At 34.9% G+C, this 12,708-nt stretch overlaps 1 protein-coding gene and 1 long non-coding RNA gene across 2 annotated transcripts in view; one reads left to right on the forward strand and one right to left on the reverse strand.

Annotated features, from left to right (window-relative positions):
- LOC129748042 (uncharacterized) overlaps positions 1-9,413 on the forward strand; it is a 160,071-nt gene extending 150,658 nt beyond the window's left edge. Inside the window, exons 3-9 of the transcript XR_008737646.1 lie at positions 4,888-5,108; positions 5,164-5,409; positions 6,343-6,529; positions 6,617-6,825; positions 6,891-7,364; positions 8,501-8,607; positions 8,682-9,413. The gene's annotated coding sequence lies outside the window, so the exon portion shown is untranslated. The remainder of the gene's footprint in view (positions 1-4,887; positions 5,109-5,163; positions 5,410-6,342; positions 6,530-6,616; positions 6,826-6,890; positions 7,365-8,500; positions 8,608-8,681) is intronic.
- On the reverse strand, positions 2,713-3,313 carry LOC129748195 (uncharacterized). The gene is made up of 3 exons (XR_008737678.1): positions 3,106-3,313; positions 2,910-3,041; positions 2,713-2,820 (listed from the first exon to the last, which is right to left on the reverse strand). It is a non-coding gene; the product is annotated as an uncharacterized LOC129748195 (long non-coding RNA).
- Positions 9,414-12,708: the final 3,295 nt, after the last annotated feature.

Genomic DNA, 12,708 nt, shown 5'->3' on the forward strand with positions numbered 1-12,708 from the left:
ATATACACCAATATTTTACTTTTAGCTATATTTTTTCTTACGTTTTTTTTTATTTTAAATAAGTATTGAGACAGTGAAATATAATTTTTTTTATCCCAGAAGTATTTCAGTGAACTGAATTTTTCATGTTTGTAATTTATTCGTTTCAAAGTCCTCATTCATCCACGCTAAAAACCCTTTTTATTTTCACAGTTCTATTCCTATTATTCTTTTTTCCTTAAAAAGAAAAACTAGGTGTTCGACTAAAATATACATTTTAACAAGTATATCACAACTATCAAATCTCTCATAGAAACGTGAATACATTGTTAACAATAATTTGAATTTTGTCAAATAATATGCGACAAGATATAAAATTAAGAAAAATCATTACATTAATTGGTTAATGCCAACCAAACAAATCAAACCTAACGATTATAAAAAAATACCAAATTCTGAATAAATCAAAGCATTTTTTACAACTTTTCAATTAAATATTATTTCAAAGATTTTAAATCAGGTGTAGTAAAAATAAACAGTATACCTGGCATCAGTGCTGACATTTGTCAGAGGGACAGAAACTAAAATGGCGTCGTAGTTTTCTCGAGTCCGTATTCGGATAAGAAAGATCGAATTGTACGAAAATTAATCCTAATTCGCCGGAAACCGGTTCGCCAGCGGTTTCATCTAACTTATCCAACTGCAAATCGTTGATGCTGCTGGTTTTCAAGTAGGTAAGTGAGCTTTGTTTATGATCGCATTTGTAGGGCAAATGCATTTGAAATCCATGAAAAAGTTTTTGATTGAAGTTTTTATATTGCAGAGTATGAAGTTCCCGAATGCTGCCCACTCCCGGCCAATCTTTCGGAACCAATTCGACCACTGCAGTTTCTCTACAAGAGCTGGATTGTGATGCGGAATATCGAAGTAAACCTGCAGGATGTGGCATTTGCGGCAGGTGCATGTGGCATATGGGTAAGTTTTGAACAGAAAAAGATCAGTGAAATATGTATATATAAAAAGTGTACGAACAAAATTATGTGAAATGGTGTAGTAATATCACAGAGAACAGACATACAAGCTAGCCCACGAAAGTTGTGTAAAAATCCCAACACCCTTTTTGAACCAATTTTTGTCTTTTGGCTGGGCCACCAGATGTCTCCAAATACATCAAAGAGAACTGTCAAAACAAAGCTGACTAAGTTTCAGTCAGTTTTCTATAGGTCGTATGTGCTGCTTAGCATGCTTCAAGAAAATCGCTGTTGAAGTGATGAACGAACGTTCACCATGTTGCATGAAAAAAAAATCATAAAAGTTAGATATTATCTTTTTCCTTCAAATTTGTTAGAAATACATAGTTTTAAACAGCTGGATGCTAAAGTGATTTGTGAAAGTAACCCGCTTTGAAATGCCAAGAATCAATACTGCTGGGTAAGACTGATCGTCAAGAATGTTCTTATATTTGACTGGACATAGGTGATGCATTTTCTTACATAAATAACTGTTCAAGAAGTGCGAAAACTTAAACCGAAGCTGTTAGTTATCTTAACTGTCATAGTAGTGCAAAAATAAAGAAAGTGAAATTTCGCCCAGTTAAAAGTAACTCTGATTTCATTTATTTAGCAATACATTAAAGCCGTCCATTTTACTAAGACATTGGATTAATTTTTTGTGAGTTCATATACGATTACGCCTTTTTGAAAACAGGGCACTTTAAAGTTGATTTGTAACTTTTGAACGGCGCAATAGATGGCACTGTTTGTAGTCAATTTCTAACGTATTTTTTGGGTGATAGCATTTGAAATTTTACACACTTTTTTGACGATTTTTTGTTCGAGCTTGTACGTCTGTTCTCTGTGGTAATATGTATAAAGTGTATATGAAAATGTAGGCCAACAAAACAAAATAAATAAATAAAATCTTACAAAAATGGTTTCATTAAAATATCCGAAAACCCTGCATAAAAATTTGCACATGTGTGCGTTCCACAATCACGTATGATTCCAGTAAACGTAGGCATACCTTCGGAAGAAACGTTTTGTCAAATCGTTTCAGAACTATCACTGCAAATGTTCAGACACAAGAGAACTTTAAGAATAACTGTACTGAAAACAGTTTGATGACCGAGATACGTTATCCACGAGCGGTTTTTCGACTTTATCTCAACAGTTTGCAGAACAGTTTCTTCATACAATCGTTTTAACAGTTCTTAACAGTAACATAACTTAACGCCATATTCAGCAGACCGTCGTTTTGGAATTCACAATTAGTGGAATGTTTTTTACGATGTCAGTTGTCGTTTCCTAAAAGTTTTTTTACGCTGTTCCAAATAGTTTTATAACTATTATAGTTAATGTTTGGTAACAGTATTTTTTTATTCGGGATGTTATCAGCTGCGCCTCATCTTCAATCGGTACATGCTGTAGTGCGCGGGAGGGATGTCCGACCATTTGAGGTTGCAGATTTCGCTTCGAAAGTTCCGAAAGGGAACTGAATCGACCGAAATTTTCCCTAAAACAATCCTCGATGGTTTTTTTTTTAAACTTTGTATCTCAGTTTTAAAATTTTTTAATTTTTCATCGATAAGTTTTTCAAAGCTGTCCATCGAGGATGTTTGGAAAATGTCGTTTCGCAATCCTAAATTTTTTTAACTTATTTTATGTTACATTTCGAAAATAAAATACATTATCTAACCTTCGAACAAAATTTCCCCAGAATCGGGATTAACGATACCTGATTGCGTTATGACTGTCTGCATGGCGTTGTCAGGCACGCTATCCATGAGAACATATTGTGGAGCGCCCATGGTCTCTGGGCAGACGTCAGATGTGGCAAACAAATCTGAAAATAAAGTATTTTTCAATGGTTTTTTATTTTAAAAAATAATGTATTAATTTAAAATTCGCATAGTTTTGCACTAAAATGTTTACCTTGAACAGGAAGGTCAGATGAAGTACTCGATTCGTAATATTCAAAATTCTCACAAGCAGTAGAAACTGCTGATTTTTTCAGCGTTGTTTTTACAAGTGGTTTACGGTGTACTGCTCCCTCGGTCTTTGCGGCTGTTTTTAAGATGATGTTTGAATTAAAACTTTTTAATAGTTATAAATGTTTAAGTCTTCGTACCTGATGTTACAGCAGTTGTAGTTTTAGGTTTTGTACCACATTTAGACGGAATCTACCACTGACGATAACAGGTATTTTTTTCGATGCTCCATTATATGGCGATCCGCTCACCCTAAGGTTCTCGATTGCGCTATTGGAAATTTTTGGCCATTCCATTATGTTGTTTTTCACCCACGATGAAGGCACACTCAGAACTTGGAATTTTGAGTTCTCAATGAATTGGACCACGCAGAACATTTTCAAATTTCTTTCGGAATGTTTTGATTTCACAATTAAAAAATGATCTATCAATGAAAAATATAAATTGATGCTTTTAGTTATCACTCGAAGCAATGATTAAAGGAAAATGTGGAGAATTTTGTGGATTTGAAGCCAAATTTTTAACACTTTGAAGTAGTTTTTTCAATCATTTTTTAATCAAGTCTAATTCAAAGTTAGAATTTTTGGTTTTGTTTTCATCCATTACAAAATAAATTACAAATAAAATAATATACAGTAAGGTTTTTTACGCGGTAATACGAACCATTTTCATTTTCATGTCATTGTCATGTCATTTTTGTCATGCCATTATCATAAAATGGCATTTCCCGGGAAAAGGTCAAAAATGGTTATTTTTGAAACATTAATGGTTTATTAGTTTCTAGCGTGTATGTATTATTGAATTTTATTCTTGGGCATATAGTCTTTGCCACTGACTCGACACTGGAGCAAGATTGCAGCGCCTTAAAAAAAAAGAAAACATTTAGTGGAAATCGGAGGAAAAATCGCGAATAAATGGAGTTTTAGTGTCGCATTAGTGTAGGAAGTTTCAAAGGACAAAACCAAGCACATCAAGGGCTTCTTGGATCAAATCGCCTCAAGTTTTAAATGGATTCAAATGATTCTTCGAAGCATTGACTATGGAACATCGGGAGCTTTTTTTCGGCATTTCGTTCAGCATCACCAGCACCAACCATAACACGGTCATACCCAATAAACATTTTGGCTGCTTAAGAACGGCAATTCGCTGAACAAAAGCTGAGCTAAAGCGTAATTGCTGCTTCAGCTTAATGGTTGAATAAAGACAAACTATAACCATGTTTCAGCGTTTAAAGAAGTCTCAGTGCAGCCAATAGGAGGAGTTGAAGAGTTGCTTCCATAACACTATTTCAGCCTTTGTTCAACCATTCGCTACCATTGGAATTTGACAGACTGTGAACTGTGGTAAAATTGCCCTGCATGATGGCGGCTTGATTGGAATGAGAGGGGAATTTTTCTTTTCTTTATGCAATGAGATTTTTTTATGATTTCTCATTTAGCTTAATTTTGAAATAAAGAATAAATTTTCTCAAAATTTTATTTTTGGTGCCCAAAACTGAAAAAAAAGATCATTTCTCTCACACTTCTTTTAAAAAAATATTCGGTTGAGAATTGAGAGGTATGTTGGTCGCTTAAGAACGACAAATTTTCATCGCGCCGCAGATTTCATGATTGGTTCTGCGTACTGCGGCATGCGACCAACAAGCCGGAGGTTTAAAAGTCGGGGCGGTTGAAACGAAACGAAAAAAAAAAAACAACACAGAGGGGAAAAAGTGGGTGCGAAACATTTGACAGACAGACATTTGACTTTTTTTTTATTTTTTTTTTTTTTGGATGATCCGTCAATTGACGTTTAATGACGTTTGCTGAATAACTTCTCCAGATCAAGATGATTAAAGGCTGAAGACACGTGAATTAGTGAATTTTGGATACCTTCTTTCAGCCAGATTGCTGATTAAAAATTGAACCACGATATTTTTTCAGCGTTTATTCAGCAAAAAGTGTTTGTTGGGTACACTCCCAGCAGATAAAATCACAAAAAATGGACCACAGCAAGCGGCCGACGATCTTCGTGACAAATAAAATGTCGACAGCCCCAGACAATTCACCATCTGCTTATTCTAAGGAACGATGTTTATTGATCAGCATTGGCAGATGTGCGGAGAAAGTACCAAAAGAGGACACTAGATATGGAACCGGAACAGGTAAACATGTCGTTATTGTATCTAACATTTTTTAATCTCTTTAATTGAATTTCAGATAAACAATTAGAAGCTGCACCGATATAAAACTATCTCGCGAGGAGCGCGATTTTCCACCGGAGGCTGCCGACTACGGAGAACGTCATCGGGAACGGAGATTCCCGTTATGTTCTTACGGCACCATCACCAGGATCACCCCAGAGCGATGGGAGTCAAAAAGAAAAGTGACGGCTCGTATAAAATTCATTGGATGGATATTGTCATGTCATTGTCAGAGCTAAAATTCTTCCAGCTTCAAAAAAATGTAAGTGTTTACCTTTAAAAGGACTATTGAATATTCCTGTCTCAAAAAAAATCTAAGTTTTTACCTTTAAATGGAATAGTTTCTCTCAAATACCGCGTTTATTTAAAAAACCACGTAAAAATACGCCTTAAACCACATAAAAAAGTCCTGTTTTAAAAAATTCGCGTAAAAAACCTTACTGTATCTCTATCCATCGATTCTGTTTTTTTCAAACTACTAAGGTTTTCGTTAAAAAGTGAAAAAAAAATTATATCAGTCATTACTTACAACGTATAGTCGAGCTCAACAGTCTTGGAGAAAACAATTCAAATAATAGAAACCAAACGATTTTCACTAGATTCTTTCGGTCTTTGAAACAAAATCAAAATGATGACAAAAAAATCACAGTCTTGGAGAAAACAATACAAATATTAGAAACCAACGATTTTCACTAGATTCTTTCGGTCTTCAAAACAAAATCAAAATGGTGAGAAAAAAATCACTACGCTTGTGTAAACTCCCTTTGTGTTACTCGCCGAATATTTGTTAGCAATATCAGGCCTTCATGTCTTAAGACCTTTGGGGAATTCCACAAAGGGTACCATTTGTCCCCACTCGTTATCATTTCCATCATCATCATTATTCTGACCATCATTGGCAGTGGGCCAGACTGGATGCAACAGTTATAAAATTGTGTTATATTTGTATCATGATATCTTGAAATCAAAGAAACTCGATCAGAATTCAAAATTAGTTAGATTTTTGTCACTACTCTATTTGCTCTTTTTAGCTACTGTTCCAAATTTGGATAATACCTATACCACAATACAAATACCTATGATTAGATTTATTTTATCAATTTATTTAATCGTCCGGAAAAACAAAGGGCATATAGTCCATGTCACTGTATCCGCAATGGTATTTTTAAATAAATAAGTACGATTTGAATTTTAGCGTGCAAACACAAAAAGGACGTGCAAACAAAGAGGAACAAAAAGGAACACCAATCAAACACAACAACAACCGGCACGGAAAAAGGAACAGCTGACCAAGGAAGACATGGGGAGATACGAGAACATTCCGGACAAATGGCCAGTCAAAAGCCCTGAAGAGCAGTTCCTAAGAAACCATCAACCCACAGGTAAGTAACTTTTGAAATTGAGCTTGCTTGCACTGCGCGTGTGCTTAAACTGAAATGAATCAATTTAGTTTCTTCCGTTAATTTTAGGTCCAGTCGGTTCCGGTACAGCTCCGAGTTTAATGGCTAAGAAACATTCATCACAGTCATATACAGCTTTTCTTGCCGAATCTTGGTCATGGTGAGGCCATGCTTCAGGGTGCATTTAAAAAAAAAAGCAACATTAATTGAGAACATATCGACCAGCTGGATGGAGAATGGCCCGATTGAAAAATGGGGGAACGGCTGTTGGACAAATGGTAGATTTAACATTGTTAGCTGTTTGTCGACGAACATAAGTAGCTAAATTCTAATTTCTTTCAAGGTTAACGTGGATAATGTTGATATCATAACTCGGGAGTTATTGGATGAAAACTGAGATGTTGTCTAGCATTACATTCCGGCGCAAGAACCGTCGTTTTTACACAGCTCTGGATGTTAGCACGAAAATTGGGAGGCTTTTGTCGAAACCTCTGAATTTGAGCATTTAAATTCCGCCGAGGCGTCCCATTTAGTGGCCCACCGTACAAGTAACCGAAGGACGACACAAATGATTCTAGCGCATGAAATTCTAATGACATACGGCTACAAAACCGTACCGACGATTCCATAGAAATATCCATGTATTCCTCAAGGAAGTTGGCCAGCGACTAACAGAATTTCAAAACACATCAATGCAATTTTGAAGCGCTGAAAAACTCACTGCATGGAGGCAAGCAGAGCAAAAAATGCAACAAAGAACAGCCAAATCATGACCATGGATATGCAATCAAATGCTGTAGTCGACTTTAAATTCTAGGTAATTATTTTTCCTATTTCAAATTTACTTTTACTAGAATAGAAGCAGATTAGAATCCAATTTTCAATCAATTAACCCAATATTTAGTAATCCATTTTTTAAGACTTGAGTCACTAATCATTTTGGAGAGCCTGTACAGTTTGGCATTCAGGACTCAAATGCTTATCACTTCTCGTTACTAGTGAGATACCATAATAATTATTCATTATCGTAAACAGAATAATAATTTACACAGTAAACGAAAATTACCGAGTTCGGTAATTTTTTTACCGAAATCCTAACATGTGTAAATCGTTAAACTGTTCGGTATTTTTTTCGGTAAAAAATAAACGATCATCGGTAAACGAAGCATCGACTTACCGATGTTCGTTTATTTTATACCGAAAAAATTACCGAACAGTTTAACGATTTACACATGTTAGGATTTCGGTAAAATAATTACCGAACTCGGTAATTTTCGTTTACTGTGTAGATCAATAGAATCTCCGGATCGCATCGTCAATTCGAATCGCTTCATTGTAGTAGTAGTGTATTTTATCAGAATGCAAATTCAATATTTTATTAGGAAGTTGGTACCTCAACCAGCCAGTGATGATTATCATATGTATAAATTCTTAAATATATTTTGTTAATTTTTCACCTGTTCATTGAAGATAGGACACTCCAATGTAAGTAGCATGTGAGGTTTGAATCAGAAGTAAATTCGTATGAAGCTCTTGGAGCAACAGAGGTATGAGTGTATCAAATTAGTTTTCGAGAAAAGTCGCTTCGAAGTTTTCGTTTTGCTAGTTTTACATGCCGTGAGTATGAACTTAGTAAGCTTTGAGTCAGCCATATTAACACATTCACTATTGTCTTAATAAGCTTTTTAAAAATGATGCACAATTTTATAAATCACTTCAGTACTTTTATTCATAATATGAAGGAACATATGTATGTATATTACAGATTAAATTTCAAGTTAAACCTACCGTTGTACGAATATTACATAAAATTAAAAAAAATGCTTTACTTTAAATTCAGCTTTCAATTTGACGTCTACATTGTTTTTTTATTTATTAGATTATTCAACTTAAAGATATCAAATAAATTAATTAATAACTTGAAATTTTATCTATTTCTTTCTTTATTTTCAGCATTAATGGATAACTTATTCAAACAAGCCCAGGCCGAGAACTACGGTCAAGAGCAAGCCGTTCAAAGGAATTGATTAAGTTTATATTAATATCGATTTTTCACGAGGGTAAGTTTACAAGTTTTAATGTTTTTAACATGTGATGGTCCTGATACTTATGTGTCGATTTTTAATTGTTGCAGCTTGTACATCGAAGAGTGCGTAGACATGGAATCATTACATCAATTAGTCGAACAACGGTAACACATCTAGAGAGCGGCACGAGTGATCGGTAGAGGCAATGAGAACACGCTTTCGGTGGGCAGTCGATTGGAGTACGATTTGTGGGACATATTAAGGACTTCGGAATCGTGAGCTCAAGCATTTTTCCATAGTTGGAAATGGAAAATTCTTCTGGTGCGACTACGATTACCGCTCCGTTGCTACCAACTGGTAGTTCCGGAAGTAACAGGAGAGTAACGATAAGAGCGGAAGTACGAATGTATGATGGTGGCTGGAGCGACCGGGATATTGGATGGTGGGATCTAACGGAGATTCTTGATAGCGTACCTTTCCATTTCCGTGAATGAACCCGGCTGCATTCCATACGTGTACGATCAGGGGTTTTTACAACCATCGTTAGCGGCTTCAGAATGCCACTGAAAACATGTTCGAACTGGATGGGAATTTGGTGCCGCAATAAGGAGTCAACTCCATTTGACTTTCAGACGGTTGGTTTGTTTCATTGAGCTGCCAAGGCCGCCAAGAAATCGATCACGATCCCCGAATAGTTGAAGCCTGCTTTATCAAATTAAGATTAAATTAACAGTTTTTAAGAAAAATGTAATAATAATTATAAGATAAGTATTATAGGATTATTGTAAAATGTGAGGGCTTCATTATGTGAATAAACAAGTCTTGTAGAATTATTGAAATTTGAATTTTATTTATTTTTACACCTATTTCGTATTTCAATCACAATTATATACATAAACTGCTACATAAAGTGGTTCATAAAATCGTTTTTTGGTACAAATCGTACAATCCTTCATCCCACCTCGTATAAAGTGTAGCTTAAACAGTCAGCCGTGTGTCATATTGCTTCACATCATACAAGTGTACAACACACCTCCTACAGAGTGTGACTTAAGTTGTCAACCGCGGTTTAAAATTATGCACATCGTATAAGACTGCAACACACCTCGCATAAAGTATGACTTAAATCGCCAATTCATCGTCAGATTTCTTCAAGTCGTACTTGAGTACAAAACACCTCGCAAAAAGGGTGACTTAAATCGCCAATCCATCGTCAGATTGCTTCAAGTCGTACAAAAGTATTATAAACCTCGCATAAAGAGTGACTTAGACCGCCAATTCATCGTCAGATCGCTTCAAGTCGTAAAAGAGTTCAACACACTTCACATTAAGGGTGACTTAAAGTGCCAATTTATCATCAAATCACATCAAGTCGTAAAAAGGTAAAACACACATCGCATAAAGTGTGGTTGGAACTGTCAATCATCCCATCATCGTAAATGTGCTTGAATCGAATCCTTTAATGTAACGTACAAAGTGCTGCCAATGCGACATAAAGTACCAAAGCATTTCCGACATCGTAAATAACATCATATATGATGATGTCGAAGTCGTAAACCAGAAAATAACGAAAACATGTACGTATATCGACTCCACTTTTGGTAGGTATATGCTTTTTTCTAACGGCATATACGATGATTAGTGTCGACTTAGACGTACACTCAGAAATGAAAAAATATGAAAATTACTATATTTCAATAACTCCGATATTTCTCTGACATTAATATCCAGAAATATTAAAAAATAACTATTTCAGATATTTAAATTCATGCATCCGAATAATTTCTTGGCGTGTAATGATCCAATGCATAAAATTTAATAACCGAGAAATTATATATTATTTTGTTCAAACAAACGCTTTGTGCGTTTGAGTCCCAACTAAACGGGTATGAGCACATGCTAGATTCTTCAGTTGCTAAATGCCTTTCAACTTGACTGCATGCAGATTCCATTCTCTTTAAATATTTATCTGAATCGTATTTAAAAAGGATGGACTCAATTGCAGCATGTAATATTACCAGCGAAATGCACATGTTTTTATGCTATGGTCAATTATGCACATTGACCATAGAACATGGACGAAAATCAAACGATTTTCGTTTGGTTTTTCTGTTTATTTCTGCTTTAAGCGTTTGCCTTTACGTTACGGCTCAAACTTTTATTTCTGACCACCAGATGTCGTTCCATAACATTTCTCAATGCATAAATTTTAATCGCAGAAATATTTCCCAGTGAGAAATATCCCAGTAATTACACCATGAGAAATATCCGTGTGCGTAAAGAGGGAGATATGTGAAAATACCTAAAATATAACTGTTTGATATTTTATTTATTTCTGAGTGTACGTATATCTTTTGATATACCTACCAAATTGTTGGCTGGGAACTCCTTCAATAGATGTCGGTAGCGATTCGTTTGTTTCAGACGCTACGCGTGAAGTACACTCAGAAAAATACTATTATGTATGCCATAAGATTCTCTTATGAAATGGCGCCATAAGAAAAATTAATGAAATTCATAAGATTGTCTTATGACGCGAATGAATTCTGAAGATGAACGCCTACTTCAATGAGAGGTTGTTGCTTTTCATAAGAGATTCTTATGGAAACAGTGAATCACTTTCTAATAAGAAAAATTCTCGATATTTCATGCTGAAAACATTCACTTTATTGTTTGCCAAATTTGTTTAAAATTAAATCCTTCATGGTCACCATCAGCAGCGCATCAACAGACGGCTCCATCATAGTTTTTTTGCCGCATCTTAATCTTCGACCTTTCGTTTTTTGCAGATCAGCTTGCTGAAAAGTAAAAAAATAATGTATTTTAGTTCAACGTTCACAACAAAAAAATCAAATCGAACTTACCATTCCGGAGATAACAATAACATTTAACATTGAAGGAAAACTATAATAACTATGAACTGGCGATTGCTTCGTACTGTTAAATGATGAAAAAAACTGATGCTATGAATGAATGTGTTCATCATTTTTTCACAATGCCGTTTCTTTTATTTTTCATAAGAACATCGTATGAAAATTGAAAGAATTTCATAAGACTCTTATGAAAAATTAGTTTGGACGCAAAAAAGTGATTCATAAGATGTATCTTATGAAATTTATAATAAGATTTCCTCTGAGTGTATATAATAGAAATTTCAGTATAAATCTGCTTAGGCAGTTTCCATCAGAAAATTTTATGACCTTCGCAAAATCGGATCTCGATCCTACATTCCAAACACGTATAATACGATATTTGCAAACATATTTCAGGAATTTCGTCGGTGTGTTATGAAAATCCTGAACACGAGAAATTTACTTAAATTTTATATTTAGCCAATTTTATTCTGATAAGAAAGTGTCTAGCGCTTTCTTATCAGAATAAATCTGCGTTATCTTTGATGTAACGAATGGAAACGCCATATAAACATCTTTGGAAAAGAAATTTTTCAACAGATGTCGGTAGTGATTCGTTTAATCCGAAGTAACGCGTGTTTCGTGTGCACTGGCGAAACATGTTACGCGAATGCGAAAATCCGCAGTCCGCATTCACAGAAGTATTTTTGGCGGTTTCCAGTTTCAATTTATTAAACATTATCCATTATTTTCATGTTATGTTTCGATAAAAAGAGTGCGATAGCTATTCGTTTGTTTCAGACGCTACGCGTGAAGCACATAATATAATTTTTAGTATAAAGCTTTTCGCAGTTCCAGCAGCTGAAAATTAGATTCCAAATACAATGTTTGCGAACATATTTCAGGAATTTCGTCGGTGTGTTATGAAAATCTTGAACACGGATCTTATCAGAATAAATTTGGGTAAATAAAATTTAAGTAAAGTTTAGATGTTACTTTACATAAATTTTATTTACCCAAATTTATTCTGATAAGAAAGTGCATAGCGTCAGGCAGAATAAATCTGCGTTACCTTTGTTGTAACGAATGGAAACGACATATAAACATCTTTGGAAAAGAAATTTTTCAATAGATGTCGGTAGTGATTCGTTTAATACGAAGTAACGCGTGTTACGTCTGCATGCTCTAAGAGTATCAGCAGCGGTCAGGTGTCAAAGCTATAATAACACTCAATTTTGACACTTCGACGGCGCACCGCCAGGTTTCAAACCAGGTGTTATCT

The sequence above is a fragment of the Uranotaenia lowii genome, chromosome 1 (genome assembly GCF_029784155.1).
Source record: "Uranotaenia lowii strain MFRU-FL chromosome 1, ASM2978415v1, whole genome shotgun sequence".
Lineage (NCBI taxonomy): Eukaryota > Metazoa > Arthropoda > Insecta > Diptera > Culicidae > Uranotaenia > Uranotaenia lowii.